The 12,581-nt window shown below is 46.5% G+C and overlaps 1 non-coding gene across 1 annotated transcript; it reads right to left on the bottom strand.

The window, feature by feature from the left end:
* Positions 1-12,206: 12,206 nt before the first annotated feature.
* Positions 12,207-12,312, bottom strand: LOC112615632. Its single transcript, XR_003117426.1, has one exon. It is a non-coding gene; the product is annotated as a U6 spliceosomal RNA (small nuclear RNA).
* Between the last annotated feature and the right edge of the window lie 269 nt (positions 12,313-12,581).

Below are 12,581 nucleotides of genomic sequence, written 5' to 3'. Positions count from 1 at the left end.
ACTCTGTAACGATGGGAGTGGACTTGGAGTGTAAGGATCTTTGTACAACATGTTAATGCCCACCAGAGAGCATCCATTATAAAGGAGGCATTGAACACAAGGAGACAGAATGACTCAGCCATTGTCATCAGCCACCCCAGCTCTGAACAATGGGTACAATGAATGGAGTAACTGGTCGTAGAGATAGAGGTGATGCATTGGCCCACCTCCATGAGCTCTGTGATGATTAATTTTAGGTGTCAACTTGACTGGATTGAGGGACGCCTCCATGGCTGGTGAAGCATTGTTTCTGGGTGTGTCTGTGAGGGTGTTTCCAGGGGAGATTGACATATGAGTCAGTGGACTGAGCTTAAAAATCCCCTCTTCTCTCTCTCTCTCTCTCTCTCTGACTCTCTCTCTCTCCAGCATATCCTATTGGTTCTGTCTCTCTGGAGAACTCTGACTAATACAAACTCCTACTCACCAAGGCTGAAATAGCTACGGCTGCTGCCAGTGTTCAATCTGTCATTAATAAACGCCAGGGCTAAGCCCCCATATGGCTCTATCCCATGAGGAGAACAAGCAGCCATTCAGGGATAAGTTGATGACAGTACACCCCACCACCTTTGATTGAAATTGACCCGTATTCTGAGTATAGGTTTGCCTTTCCTGCCCATAACTGGTACCACCCTCCAAGGACTTACAGTGTGTTTGATCCATCAAAATGAAGTCCGACCGGGCACGATGGCTCACACCTGTAATCCCAGCACTTTGGGAGGCTGAGGCGGTTGGATCACTTGAGGCTAAGAATTTGAGATCAGCCTGGCCAATGTGGTGAAACCCTGTCTCTACTAAAAATACAAAAATTAACAGGGCATGGTGGTGCACACCTGTAATCCCAGCTACTTGGGAGGCTGAGGCAGGAGAATTACTTGAACCTGGGAATTGGAGGTTGCAGGGAGCTGAGATCATGCCAATGCACTCCAACCGGGGCCACACAGTGAGACTTCAACAACAATAACAAAAATAAAAATAAAAATAAAAAACCATGAAATCTGAATTACATTACTTTACCCTAAAAGATCAACATTACAGCAATTGGGATGTGGCAGTGGGCATGTGACAAAAGGATCTACTGATCTGGTTTTTTTTTTTCTTTTGAGATAGAGTCTCACTCTGTTGCCCATGCTGGAGTGCAGTGGCACAATCTCAGCTGACTGCTACCTCTGCCTCCTAGGTTCAAACAATTCTCCTGCCTCAGCCTCTCAAGTGGCTTCGATTACAGGCCTCCCAGGTTCACGCCATTCTCCTGCCTCAGCCTCCTGAGTAGCTGGGACTACAGGCACCCGCTACCACGCCCAACTAATTTTTGTATTTTTAGTAGAGACAGGGTTTCACCATGTTGGCGAGGCTGGTCTTGAACTCTTGACCTCAGGTGATCTGCCCGCCCCCAAAATGCTGGGATTACAGGCATGAGCCACTGTGCCCAGCCAAGTTTTTTTTTGTTTGTTTGTTTTGTTTTGTTTTGTTTTTGAGACAGAGTCTCTCTGTCACCCAGGCTGGAGTGCAATGGCGTGATCTTGGCTCACTGCAACCTCCGTCTCCTGGGTTTAAGTGATTCTCCTGCCTCACCCTCCCGAGTAGGTGAGATAACAGGTGCATGCCACCATGCTTGGCTAATTTTTGTATTTTTTTTTTTTTTTTTGAGACGGAGTCTCGCTTTGTTCCCCTGGCTGGAGTGCAGTGGCGCGATCTTGGCTCACTGCAAGCTCCGCCTCCTGGGTTCCTGCCATTCTCCTGCTTCAGCCTCCCAAGTAGCTGGGACTACAGGCGCCCGCCACTGCGCCCGGCTAATTTTTTTGTATTTTTAGTAGAGACGGGGTTTCACTGTGGTCTCGAACTCCTGACCTTGTGATCCGCCCGCCTCGGCCTCCCAAAGTGCTGGGATTACAGGCGTGAGCCACCGCGCCCGGCCTAATTTTTGTATTTTTAATAGAGATAGTGTTTCACCATGTTGGCCAGGCTGGTCTTGAACTCCTGACCTCAAATAATCCACCTGCCTCAGCCTCCCAAAGTGTTGGGATTACAGGTGTGAGCCACTGCGCCTGGCCTTTTTTTTTTTTTTGAGTTGGAGTTTTGCTCTTGTTGCCCAGGCTGGAGTGCAGTGGCATGATCTTGGCTCACTGCAATCTCCATCTCCCGGGTTCAAGGGATTCTCCTGCCTTAGCCTCCTGAGTAGCTGAGATTACAGGAGAACGCCACCGTGCACAGCTAATTTTTTGTATTTTTAGTAGAGATGGGGTTTCATCATGCTGGCCAGGCTGGTCTCGAACTCCTGACCTCAGGTGGTCTACCCACCTCAGCCTCCCAAAGTGCAAGGATTACAGGTGTGAGCCACTGCGCCCAGCCTTGTTTTCTTAAATTAAAGACAGAGTCTTGCTCTGTAACCCAGGCTAGACTGCAGTGGCGTGATCATAGCTCACTGCAAGCTCAACCTCTTGGGCTCAAGCAATCCTCCTGTCTCAGTCTCCTAAAGTGCTGGTATTACAGGCGTGAACCCCCATGCCTGGCCAGGAGGAATACTTTGGCATTCAGGTCATCCACTGGGATGCCTCTTGGTGCTACTGTGATCAATTCTAACAGTAAATAGAAAAGTATTGCAGCCAGCCAGGCGCGGTGGCTCATGCCTGTAATCCCAGCACTTTGGGAGGCCGAGGCGGGCGGATCACAAGGTCAAGAGTTCGAGACCCCGGTGAAACCCTGTCTCTACTAAAAATACAAAAAATTAGCCGGGCGCGGTGGCGGGCGCCTGTAGTCCCAGCTACTCAGGAGGCTGAGGCAGGAGAATGGCATGAACCCGGGAGGCGGAGCTTGCAGTGAGCCGAGATCACGCCACTGCACTCTAGCCTGGGCGACAGAGCAAGACTCCGTTTCAAAAAAAAAAAGAAAAGAAAAGTATAGTAGCCACATGGTAACCAAAGGCACTCTCAGCATTTAGGTTCTGGGTCACCCTGCTACCCAGCTGTCTAGATCACCCTGCTACCCAGCTGTCTAGACCAGCAGAAGTGCTAGCCAAAGGTGAGGAGAATCTGGAATTAGTGGTACAGGAGGGGATAATGAGAAGTTCTTAGAGCCTCAAAACCAATTGCAGCAGTAAAAAGGCTATAAACTTTTCCACTTAATCCTTCTCTCAAAGTTCCCCCAGGAAATGAAACCAATCAGAATGCTACAGATGCCTTTCCCCAACAGGGCAAACTAACTATAAAAGGAATGAAATGGGTCGGGCGCGATGACTCACACCTGTAATCCCAGCACATTGGGAGGCCGAGGCAGGTGGATCACCTGAGGTCAGGAGTTCAAGACCAGCCTGGCCAACACGGTGAAACCCCATCTCTACTAAAAATACAAAATTTGGCTGGGTGCGGTGGCTCACGCCTGTAATCCCAGCACTTTGGGAGGCCGAGGCGGGCGGATCACCTGAGGTCAGGAGTTTAAGATCAGCCTGACCAATATGGTGAAACACCATCTCTACTAAAAATACAAAAAAAAAAAATTAGCTGGGCATTGTGGCTCATGCCTGTAATCCCAGCTACTCAGGAGGCTGAGGCAGGAGAATCACTTGAACCCAGGAGGTGGAGGTTGCAGTGAGCCGAGATTGCACCGCTGCACTCCAGCCTGGGCGAAAAGAGCGAAACTCTGTCTCAAAAAAAAAAGATTTAGCTGGGCATGGTGATGCATACCTGTAATCCCAGCTACTCAGAAAGCTGAGGCAGGAGAATCGCTTGAACCCGGAAGGCAAAGGTTGCAGTGAGCGGAGATTGTGCCACTATACTCCAGCCTGGACGGCAGAGTGAAACACTGTCTCAAAAAACAAAAAACAACAACAAAAAGAAGAATGAATCACGCGGTGGCTCACGCCTGTAATTCCAGCACTTTTGGAAGCTGAGACATGTGGATCATGAGGTCAGGAGTTCAAAACCAGCCTGGCCAAGATGGTGAAACCCCGTCTCTACTAAAAATACAAAAAAAATTTAGCCGAATGTGGTGGTGGCGGGCGCCTGTAATCCCAGCTACTTGGGAGGCTGAGGTGGAGATTAGCTTGAACCCAGGAGGCAGAGGTTGCAGTGAGCCAAGATCGCCCCACTCCACTCTGTCTCAAAAATAAACAAACAAAAAAGGATAAACTGTAGAAAACACCAGTGTTTCACCCAGATTCCCTTTCTAGGATCATGAGCCTATTCCCCAGCTGCTAGGAATATCAACCACTGATGGCCCACTGCTGCCTCCCTCACTGGACATTACCATCAGCCACAGGAAATTGTCTTGACCTTTCTTTCCTGCAGCCAATGATTGGCTAATGCAGCGACACAAAGTCATGGTCCCTTTGCCTTCATCTGGGACAACTCTGAAATATTATCTTCTTTCCAGAGCTCCCTGTAAAATCTGAGGATCAGTTTAATGTTCTGTTGCAACCACATTGTGTGTCAACTACTCCCTCTGCTCAATTCTGCCTTCTTAACTTTAAAATTTTTTTTTTTTCTGCTGGGTGCAGTGGCTCACGCCTGTAATTCCAGCACTTTGGGAGGGCAAGGTGGGTGAATCATTTGAGGTCAGGAGTTCGAGACTAGCCTGACCAGCATAGTGAAACCCTGTCTCTAATAAAAATACAAAATTAGCCAGGCGTGGTGGCACATACACCTGTAATCCCAACTACTCAGGAGGCTGAGGCAGGAGAATCACTTGAACTCAGGAGGCAGAGGTTGCACTGAGCCGAGATTGCACCATTGCACTCCAGCCTGGGTGACAGAGCATGACTATCCCCCACTGCAAAAAAAAAATTAATATTTTCTTCCCTCAGAGATCCCTGTTCTGAATGTTTTTATGTATGTATGTATGTATGTATGTATGTATTTGGTAGATATGGGGGGGGTCTCACTATGTTGCCCAGGCTGGTCTTGAACTCCTGGTCTCAAGTGATCCTCCCACCTCAGCCTCTCAAAGTATTGGGATTACAGGCATGAGCTGCCACACCCAGTCTGTCTTTTGATATTCTTCAACCTGAAAGACTCAAGGAGGGTGGCTAATGGTATGAAGTGTGTGGGTTGGTAAAACTAAATGTCTTAGATTGGATCTCCCTGGAAAGACTCTGATATGGAGAGTTCCATGTAGAAGGTTTATCTGGGAGTGATCTTCAGAGATACACTTGTAAAGAAGTAAAGTGGCTGGGCGCGGTGGTTCATGCCTTCCAACCCAGCACTTTGAGAGGCCAAGCCCAGGCATGAGAATCACTTGAGCCCAGGAGTTCGAGACCAGCCTGGTCAACATAGTGAGACATACCCCCATCCAGGCCTGGCTCTTTTATTCTTCTTTTTCTGGTGAAGGAATAAAAGAATGGCTACTCCATAGGCAGAGCAGCCCCAGCTCTTTAACAAAACACAACAAACACATTTAGGGCTGAGTGTGGTGGCTCAAGCCTGTAATCTCCACACTTTGGGAGGCTGAGGTGGGAGGATCGCTTGAGGCCAGGAGTTTGAGACCAGCTGCCTGGACAGCATACTAAGACCCCCATCGCTACAAAAAAAAAAAAAAAAAATCAAAAGAAAAAAAAAGAGTATCAAAAGTCACCATATGCAGCTGGGTGCTGTGACTCACGCCTATAATCCTAGCATTTTGGGAAGCCAAGGTGGGTAGATTGCTTGAACTCAGGCGTTTGAGACCAGCCTGGGCAGCATGATGAAACCCGTCTCCACAAAAAATACAAAAAATTAGCCAGGCATGGTGGCACATGCCTGTAGTTCCAGCTACCAGGAGAGCTGAGATGGGAGGATCACTTGAGCCCAGGAGGTCGAGGCTGCAGTGAGCCAAGATCTTGGCCACTGTACTCCAGCCTAGGTGACAAAGTGAGATCCTGTCTCAAAAAAAAAACAAACAAAGTCACCATATCCTCCATCTCTCTCCCCTGTCACTTTATAAAAGAAGAAAAAATTGGTTTTATTTTCATAGTTTCTAAAGTAATATGTGCTCATTATCCTTATACCACATACTCATGTTTCCAGGTAGAAAAATTTCTATTAGACCCTTTTTTTTTTTTTTTTTTGAGACACAGTCTTGCTCTGTCACCCAAACTGGAGTGCAATGGCATGATCTCAGTTCACTGCAACCTCTGCTTCCTAGGTTCAAGCAATTCTGCCTCAGCCTCCCAAGTAGCTGGGATTACAGGCGCCCACCACCATGCCCAGCTAATTTTTTTTTTTTTTTTTTGTATTTTTAGTAGAGACGGGATTTCACCACGTTGGCCAGGCTGGTCTCCTGACCTCAGGGCGTGGTAGCAGGCGCCTGTAGTCCCAGCTAATCGGGAGGCTGAGGCAGGAGAATGGCGTGAACCTGAGAGGTGGAGGTTGCAGTGAGCCGAGATTGTGCCACTGCACAGCCGGGGCGAACAAGGGAGCCACCATCTCTCTCAAAAAAAAAAAAAAAAAAAAAGTATATGATCTCTGAATGTGACTCTTTCTTTGTATACAAACATGAAGCATTTTTTAGGAGATTTTTTTTCTTTTTTTTTTGAGATGGAGTCTCACTCTGTCACCCAGGTTGGAGTGCAGTGGTGCAATCTCAGCTCACTGCAACCTCTGCCTCACGGGTTCAAGTGATTTTCCTGCCTCAGCCTCCTGAGTAGCTGGAATTACAGGTGCCCATCACCATACCTGGCTAAGTTTTATAATTTTAGTACAAATTTAGTAATTTTTGCCATGTTGGCCAGCCTGGTCTCAAACTCCTGACCTCAGGTGATCTGCTTGATTCAGCCTCCCAAAGTACTGGGATTATAGTCATGAGCCACCTCGCCTGGCCCTAATTTTAAAATTTTTTTGTGGAGGCGGGGGTCTCCTTATGTTGTCCAAGCTGGTCTTGAACTTCTGAGCTCAAGTGATCCGCCTACCTCAGCCTCCCAAAGTTCTGGGATTACAGGCGTGAGCCACCGTGCCTGGCCTCTCTTTATCCTCTTATTTTGCTTTTTTTTCTTTTTTTTTTCTTTTTTTTTGTTTTTGTTTTTGTTTGTTTGTTTTGAGACAGAGTCTTGCTCTGTTGCCCAGGCTGGAGTGCAGTGGTGCGATCTTGGCTTACTGCAACATCTACCTTCCAGGTTCAAGCAATTCTCCTGCTCCAGCCTTCCAAGTAGCTGGGATTACAGGTGTGAGCCACCACACTTTGCTAATTTTTGTATTTTTAGTAGAGACAGGGTTTCACCATGTTGGCCAGGCTGGTCTTGAATTCATGACCTCAGGTGATCCACCCGCCTCTGCCTCCCAAAGTGCTGGGATTACAAGCGTGAGCCACCGTACCCGGCCTGTTCTTTAAGTGTTGATATAATTTAGTAATAAAGCATCTGGGCCTGGGCATTTTCTTGTGGGACGATTTTAAATCCAAATTATTTTCCTTTTACTTGGTATAGGTCTATTTGGATTTTCTTTTATTCTTTCTTTAGTTAGCTTTTCTATTTTGTCTCTTTCTAGGGTTTTCTCCATATCACTTAAATTCTCGACAATCTGAGCCATTTGATCAGGAAAAAAAAATCCAAAAAATGGTAAATTCCCTAATTTGTTGGCATACATATACATTCATAATATTTCTTTATTATCCTTTTAATTTCTATGGTCTAAAGAGATGTCTCCTTCCTCCCTTCCTTCCTTGCTTCCTTCCTCCCTCCCTCCCTCCCTTCCTTCCTTCCATACTTCCTTCCTTTCTTTTTTTTGACGGAGTCTCGCTCTGCCGCCCAGGCTATAGTGCAGTGGCACAATCTTAGCTCACCGCAGACGCCACCTCCTGGGTTCAGGTGATTCTCCTGCCTCAGCCTCCTGAGTAACTGGGACTGCAAGCATTCGCCACCATGTCTGGCTACTTTTTTTGTGTTTTTAACAGAGACAGGGTTTCCCCATGTTGACCAGGCTCATCTCAAACCCCTGACCTCAGTTGATCTGCCCGCTTTGGCCTCCCAAAGTGCTGGGATTACAGTCATGACCCACCACACTCAGACAAGATGTCCCTTCTTTCATTCTTGATTTTGGTAATTTGTATGTTCTTTCCTCTTTTCTTGGGCAATCTTGCTAAAGATATGTCTGTTTTGTTGATCTTTCCAAAGAACCAAGTTTTTGTTTAATTGCTTTTCTCTAAAGTTTTTGTTTTCTATTTCATGGATTTTTCAGTCTGGCATTTATTATGTTCTTTCTTCTATTTACTTTATGTTTGATTTACTCTTATTTTTCTAGCTTCTTGAAGTGAAAGTTTAGATTTTTTATTTTATTTTATTTTATTTATTTATTTATTTATTGAGATAGAGTCTTACTCTGTCGTATTTATTTATTTATTTATTTATTGAGATAGAGTCTTGCTCTGTCGCCCAGGCTGGAATGCAGCGGTGCAATGTTGGCCAGCTGTAACCTCTGCCTCCCAGGTTCAAGCAATTCTCCTGTCTCAGCCTCCCGAGTAGCTGGGATTACAGGTGTGTGCTACTGCACCCAGCTAGTTTTTGTATTTTTAGTAAAGACAGGGTTTCGTCATGTTGGCCTGGCTGGTCTCAAACCCCTGACCTCAGGTAATCCACCCGCCTCAGCCTCACAAAGTGCTGGGATTACAGGCGTGAGCCACCGTGCCCAACCTAGATTATTGATGGTAGACCTTTCTTTCTTTCTTTCTTTCTTTCTACTAAAGGCATTTAAGCTACAAATCTTCTAAGCATTGCTTTAGCTTTATCCCTGAAGGGGTGGCCTGCCCCTCCACACCTGTGGGTGTTTCTCGTTAGGTGGAACGAGAGACTTGAGAAAAGAAATAAGATAGGCCGGGCGCGGTGGCTCAAGCCTGTAATCCCAGCACTTTGGGAGGCCAAGACGGGCGGATCACGAGGTCAGGAGATCGAGACCATCCTGGCTAACACGGTGAAACCCCGTCTCTACTAAAAATACAAAAAAAAACTTAGCCGGGCGTGGCGGCGGGCGCCTGTAGTCCCAGCTACTCGGGAGGCTGAGGCAGGAGAATGGCGTGAACCCGGGAGGCGGAGCTTGCAGTGAGCTGAGATCCGGCCACTGCACTCCAGCCTGGGTGACAGAGCGAGACTCCGTCTCAAAAAAAAAAAAAAAAAAAAAAAAAAAAAAAAGAAATAAGACACAGAGACAAAGTATAGAGAAAGAAAAGCAGGGGCCCAGGGGACCGGCGCTCAGCTTACAGAGGACCCACGCTGGCACCGGCCTCTGAGTTCCCTTAGTATTTATAGATAATTATCTTTACCATCTTAAAGATAAGGGAGTGGCTGGACAATAGGATCGTTTTTAGGGAGGAAATTAGCAGTAAGACATAAGAACAAGGATCTCTGTGACATGAATAAGTTTAAAGGAAAATCCTGTGCCTTGAGATAAACCTTTAGCAACATTGTTTCATCCTATCACATGGGGATAAACCTTGGACAATACCTAGCTTTTCTAGGAACAAAGACACACCCTGCACGCCCAAAATCATTAAACCTTGAGTCACCACAGCACATGTCTCTTGCAAGGACAAGGTTGGGGGTAGGGTCACAGATTAACAGCATCTCAAATACAGAACAAAATGGAGTCTCTTATGTCTACTTCTTTCTATATAGACACAGCAACAGGCTGATCTCTTTCTTTTCCCCACAATCCCTTACAACTTTTTTTTTTTTTTTTTTTTTGAGGCAGAGTCTCAGTCTGTCACCCAGGCTGGAAGCTGGAGTGCAGTGGTGCCATCTTGGCTCACTACAACCTCCGCCTCCTGGGTTTAAGTAATTCTCATACCTCAGGCTCCCAAGTAGCTGGGACTATAGGCACGCACCATCATGCCCAGTTAATTTTTTGTATTTTGTTACGTATTTATTTAGAGATGGAGTCTCCCTCTGTGTGGGGAAAAGAAAGGTCAGACTATTACCATGTCTATATAGAAAGAAGAAGACATAAGAGACTCCATTTTGTTCTGTATTTGAGATGCTGTTAATCTGTGACCCTACCCCCAACCCTGTCCTTGCAAGAGACATGTGCTGTAGTGACTCAGGTTTAAAGGATTTTGGGCTGTGCAGGATGTGCTTTGTTAAACAAGTGACTGAAGGCACTATGCTGGTTAAAAGTCGTCACCATTCTCTTAATCTCAAGTACCCAGGGACACGTACACTGCCAAAGGTCGCAGGGACCTCTGCCTAGGAAAGCTAGGTATCGTCCAAGGTTTCTCCCCATGTGATAGTCTGAAATATGGCCTTGTGGGAAGGGAAAGACCTGATCGTCCCGCAGCCTGACACCCGTGAAGGGTCTGTGCTGAGGAGTATTAATATAAGAGGAAACAAGGCCTCTCGGCAGTTGAGATAGAGAAAAGCATCTGTCTCCTGCCCGTCCCTGGGCAATGGAACATCTCGGTGTAAAACCCGATTGTATGTTCTGTTTACTGAGAAAGGAGAAAACCGCCTTAGGGCGAAAGGCAGGACTTGCTAGCACAATGCTGCTCTTTATGCACTAAAAAGGTTTATGGAGATGTTTGCATATGCATATCAAGGTACAGCATTTCCTTAAACTTATGTCACAGAGGTGTTTATTCATATGTCTTACTGCTGACTTTCTCCCTACGATGATCCTATTATCCTGCTACTTCCCTTTTTCTAAGATGGTAAAGATAATGATCAATGGCCGGGTGCGGTGGCTCACGCCTGTAGTCCCAGCACTTTGGGAGGCCGAGATGGGCGGATCACGAGGTCAGCAGCTCGAGACCATCCTGACTAACACGGTGAAACCTTGTCTCTACTAAAAAAAATACAAAAAACTAGCGGGGCGAGGTGGCGGGCGCCTGTGGTCCCAGCTACTCGGGAGGCTGAGGCGGGAGAATGGCGTGAACCCAGGAGGCGGAGCTTGCAGTGAGCTGAGATCCGGCCACTGCACTCCAGCCTGGGCGACCAAGCGAGACTCCGTCTCAAAAAAAAAAAAAAAAGATAATGATCAATAAATACTGAGGGAACTCAGAGACCGGTTCCGGCGTGGGTCCACTGTATGCTGAGCACCAGTCCCCTGGGCCCACTTTTTCTTTCTCTATACTTTGTCTCTGTGTCTCATTTCTTTTCTCAAGTCTCTTGTTCCACCTAACGAGAAATGCCCACAGGTGTGGAGAGGCAGGCCACCCCTTCACCTCTGTCACCCAGGCTGGAGGGCAGTGGCGTGATCTTAGCTCATTGCAAGCTCAACCTCCCAGGTTCACGCCATTCTCCTGCCTCAGCCTCCCAAGCAGCTGGGACAACAGGGGCCTGCTACCACGCCCGGCTAATTTTTTTTTAATTTTTAGTAGTGACAGGGTTTCACAGTGTTAGCCAGGATGGTCTCGATCTCCTGACCTTGTGATCTGCCCACTTCAGCCTCCAAAAGTGCTGGGATTACAGGCGTGAGCCACCATGCCCGGCCTTTTTATTTATTTTGACATCAAGTCTCACTCTGTCACCCAGGTTGGAGTGCAGTGGTGTGATCTTGGCTTACTGCAACCTCCACCTCCCAGCTTCAAGTGATTCTCCTGCCTCAGCCTCCCGAGTAGCTGGCATTACAGGTGCCCGCCACCCCACCCAGCTAATTTTTTGTATTTTTAGTAGAGACAGGTTTTTGCCATGTTGGCCAGGCTGGTCTCAGACTCCTGACTTCAAGTGATCCACCCACCTCGGCCTCCCAAAGTGCTGGGATTACTGGTGTTAGCCACCACACCCAGCTAATTTTTTTTTTGTATTTTTATTACAGTCAGGGTTTTGCCATGTTGGCCAGGCTGGAACAACTGGCTAATTTTTTTTAAATTTTATGTAGGGATGGTGCCTTGCCATGTTGTCTAGGCTAGTCTCAAATTCCTGGGCTCAAGTGATCCACCTGCCTTGGCTTCCCAAAGTGCTGAGATTACAGGCATGAGCCACCACACATGGCCCTAATTTTCTTTCAGCTCTTAAAATATCTCATTCCATTGCCTCCTGGTCTCTATTGTTTCTGATGAGAAGTCTGCCGTTAATTGTGTACTTCTTCCCCCGTATTTGATGAGTCTTTTTTTCTTGTTGCTTTAAATATATTTTTGTCTTTTTTATTGTAATCACTTATTTTTAAATTCATTCTTCCATGCTCGGACTTTTTTTATATGCATCTGTGTACTTAACACAGTAGTATTACTCTATATATAGAGCACATTTGCTTTCATTTTTTGTTTTACTTACATGTAAAAATATGGAATACTTCACAAATTTGCATACCATTCTTGTACAAGAGCCTGACTAATCTTCTCTGAGTTGTTCAAATTTTAGTAGCCAATTGTCTTTAAACAAGTTGACCATGATGTGTCTAGGTATTTGAGGTTTATTGCGATTCTTAGATCTGTAATGTTTTTCAGCAAATTTGAAAAATGTTTGGCTATTATTATTATTTTTGTTTTGTTTTTTGAGATGGAGTCTCACTCTGTCACCAGGCCGGAGTTCAGTGGCGAGATCTCACTTCACTGCAATCTCTGCCTCCTGGGTTCAAGCGATTCTCCTGCCTCAGCCTCCTGAGTAGCTGGGACTACAGGCCCCCACCACTACACCTGGCTAATTTTTGTAT

The sequence above is a fragment of the Theropithecus gelada genome, chromosome 1 (genome assembly GCF_003255815.1).
Source record: "Theropithecus gelada isolate Dixy chromosome 1, Tgel_1.0, whole genome shotgun sequence".
In the NCBI taxonomy this organism is placed as follows: Eukaryota; Metazoa; Chordata; class Mammalia; order Primates; family Cercopithecidae; genus Theropithecus; species Theropithecus gelada.
The sequence above is the reverse complement of the archived record's forward strand: the minus strand, read 5'-3'. Positions and strand labels throughout refer to the sequence as shown.